A 4,088-nucleotide genomic window follows, 5' to 3' on the forward strand; every position below is an offset into this window, starting at 1 on the left:
TGGACAACTTTTATTTTGAGACCCTGTCTCAAAATAAAAAGGTCTGGGATGTAGCTCAGTGATAGAGCACTGAGTTCCCTGTGTTCCATCCAAGTACCAAAAAAAAAAAAAGACTACAGCCCTGTCCTCTTGTCAACCCACAAGTTCACAAGTTACTGGATAGACAACTCCTGGAACCCATTAATTATATATGGGACTGGAGAAGAATATGGAAGAAACCTAAAGTGACCATGGCATAACCAGGAAAAGATTTCAAAAGTGACTATGGTGTGACCTGGCTTGACATGCCTAGGTATGCACGAGCACACGCACATGCAGGCACACAAACATACAGACTGGTTCTCAATGGGGAGTTGAGAAATCCACTGATTTTGCAGCCCTGGGGACATTTGGCAATATCTGAAGACATTCTTGGTAGTCACAAGTTGGTGGATGGCTACTGACATCCAATGGATAGAGACCAGAGATGTTGCTAACCTTGCAATGCACACACAGCCCCCCATAAGTGATTCACCCCAAAGTCAATAGGGCAGAAGGTGAGCCATCTTTAAACACACACACACACACACACACACACACACTCCCTCTTTGCAGGCACTTCTGAGAAACAGCATAAAGGCCAAATGCAGGACCCTGGAACAGACTGTCAAGGTTCAAGTTGAGCTGAGTGTGATGCTTAGCAAGTTGTTCAAAGTCTCTGATACCAACTATAAGTGGGAGATAACAAGTCACCTTCCTCATGGGTGTGGTGAGTTGGTGTGCAACAAAGGCTGTGCACAGCCAGCCTTCTGAGTGATCACGGATACCTCTGTGGGTCTTCTTGCATTGAAAGGGCTCTGGCAATTTTTATTTATTTTTCTATATTATCCAAATGTTATATAATGGGCATATTTTACACTTTTAATGGGGGCAGTGGTGGAAAATAAAATGAGGAACATTCTACAAAACAACTGACTTGTACTCTCCAAAAATACCAAGGTGGCTGGGGACAGTGGCACACACCTGTAATCCCAGCAACTCAGGAGGCTGAAGTGGGAGGATCACAAGTTCAAAGCCAGCCTCATCAACTTTGAGAGACCCCTGTTTCAAAATTAAAAGCAAAAGGGGCTGGGATGTAGCTCAGTGGTAAACAGCTCCTGGGTTCAATCCCCAGTACCTACCCCCCAAAATAAGAGTCCTGACAACACCATGTGTGGTGCCAGTTGATGGGGACAGTCAGTGACATTTGAAAGTAGACTGCATATTGGAGAACAGCATTGCACCACAGTCTCAGGCCTAAATTTGGTAACTTTTTTGTGGTTGAGTAAGGGATGTCATTTTTCTTCAGAGATACATGTTGAAATATTTAAGAGTGAGGGGTCATTCCTATGTAACTTACTCTCCAATGCTTCAGAAAAAAAATAAAGTATGTGTATGAAAGACAGAAAGAGAAAGCAAATATTCTGGCAAAATGTTAACTATGGATGAATCTGATAGAGTATGAGGATGTTGATTGCCCTTGTCTTGCAACTTTGCGCAAGTTCCACAATTTTGGAAACGAAAAACAAAAAGGCCTGTGCACAGGTATCTTTTCCTTCCACATGCCTTGGTCAGTGTTACATCCGCTGGTGCCCCAGCAGTGCCCCTGGAGAAGCATTGAACGCTGGGTGGTGCGTTACAAAGCTCAGGGCAGCACTGCTCCTAATAACCCTGGGCGGGGTGCAAAGTCCATCTCTAGTAAAAAGGAAGAATAAATTGTATCATTCATACAACAGAATACTACAGTCGGGAATGAAAAGCCGGTGTCCTCAACCACACAGCACTCAGCCAGACCCAGCCACGGATGCAAACACCAAACCAGGGGACATGGACACATTATTTTGGGTTGCTAGGTAGGCAGGTAATAAACTACAGAGAAAGGCAGAGCAAGTGGTTATGTACCATGAAGGTCATGATCGCGCTGACCTGGGGGGACTGCAAGGACACATTTTGGGAGGACTTTTGGGCCATGATGTCTCTTTCTTGACTAGAGTGGATGTTACACAGGGACTCATCATACATTACTTTACATTCATATAAATTGAGTCTGTAAGGGTACCATCAGGATCCCCACTTCGGGAGAGGCCTGCTACCAATCTCTCCATCTCACGCACACCAGTCCCTAGGCGCGACCTTTAGACCTTTAGTCGGGCCGGGCTCAGCTCCTAGGCCCTTGTTGTGACACCGGGCTTCTGGGGCAGGCTTGGGAAGCAGTGGAGTTGGAAGAGGAGGCCCCACCGCCCTGGAGCGCAAGCAGCCCCGCCCATCCCCATTGTGGTGCCCAGGGCGCCCCCTGGCGGCGGCCTCAGGGAGCGAGTCTTGTAGAAGAGCAAGCTGTCCCCACCACCAGTGCCTGCGTTTCACTTTCTGCATCTTTATGCTGGTGACCTGTCCCTGGGCTTCACTGCAGCAAGGGCTAAATTCCTATTCGCTTCTGTCAGGAGTCTTTCTTTGATTAAGACCACCCAACTCTGACCACTCCTTCCCCATTGACTCCTTCAGCTGCAATTGGAACTTTATTCATTTGCATGTATCCCTGAGCGTGGAGGTGGCAGTGACAATGGTGATAGTGATGGCGATAGCGATGTTAAAAAAAAAAAAAAAAAAAAAGACTGGCACCTACTGAGGGCCTCCTACCTACTAACATTGAGCTGACCACTCCACATGTGCGTGATGCCCTTCCCCAAGCATCTCCATTCATGCTTGTGGTTGGTTCTTCAGCGTGCATTTATTAAGCTCCTCCTCCAGTCAGTGACCACCACACCTGGGGCTGGTGGGGGGAATAGCCAGGTGCTGGTGATGGATATGAAAGGGATGCTAGCAGAAGCTGCAGAGCATCATGGGAGACCCTGGGTTGGGTAAGAGGGGAGGCCAGTTCCTGCACAGGCAGGCATCCTGGAGGGAGTGACCCTTGAGTAGATCTCAGCAGGTTTGAGAGACAGAGCGGGCAGGTGCAGGGAGGCCCAAGCTAGGGAGAATGTGCACAGACCTGGGCCTACCAGGAAAAGGCCACAGCTGAGTGGAGCAAGGCACCAGAGGGCCTGTTTTGCTCCTGAGTTGAGGCATTGTCTCCTTTTGAACCAGAGAGCTCTGCAGAGGCAGACAGAGGAGGGGCCCAGGGACTGCCTGCCACTACCTTCCAACCTGGGCCAGCACTTGAGGTCTGGGGCCTGACAATCCCAAGAAGGCCAGAATCCGGCGCTCTGTCATTCCACCAGTGTGTCTTGAACACCAACTAGGCTGGTGGCTGGGGAACAGGCCTGAGAGGATGAGTAAATTGTGGACTTTGCTCTCCGGGAGGCTGAGGCCAGCACAAGGATAAGATAACTATACAGAGCTCCTGAGCTCTGCCTGGAAGGAGATAAGGGAGGAGGGAGAGGCTCACCAAGCTGGGTGTGGGTGGCAGGGCATCGTGGGAAGGTCTTTGAGGAAGAGTGTCTGAGCTGAGGCTCAGCAGGGGCAGATGGGGTCCCAGGAATTCTGAGCAGCAAGGACAGTGGGATCAAAGCCACTTATGGGGCAAGGGATGGTATTGGGACCAGAGGAGAGGCTGCCTGGGGTCCTCAGAAACAGAAGATCCAGCTCGCTCCAGGACTTTGGCTGGCACGTGTCCCCAGAAGACTGTGTCTGTACCTCCCCAATAGGCTTACAGGTTACCTCACAAGGGCGCCAGTAGGATTCTAGGTGCTCACAGGTGACGGGAGGATGGAAACAAACACAGACCTGCCAAAGGCCTAGGTGGGCACAGCACTCAAGGGCAGGGCAGGGCTCAGGGTGTCCAGGTGGGCACCCAGGGTTGAGAAGTCTTCCTGGCTGGGGCTGCAGTTCAATCCCCAGCATCAAGAGAAAAAAAGGCTGGGGCAGGGATTGAAATGGTCAGTAAGATGAGCCTCGCAAAAAAGCTAGAAATGGTGTCCCAGGTGGAGGGCGTAGCTGGGCCGGAGCAGAGACCGCCCAGGGCAGGCAGTGTGGGCTTAGCTCAGAAAAGCGGGAAGACAAATGGAGAGAAGAGGGCCTCAGGGAGGAACTGGGGCAGCAGGTCTGCCACGGCTGGAGACCCCACCCCACCC

Source organism: Marmota marmota, unplaced genomic scaffold (genome assembly GCF_001458135.2).
Source record: "Marmota marmota marmota unplaced genomic scaffold, marMar, whole genome shotgun sequence".
In the NCBI taxonomy this organism is placed as follows: Eukaryota; Metazoa; Chordata; class Mammalia; order Rodentia; family Sciuridae; genus Marmota; species Marmota marmota.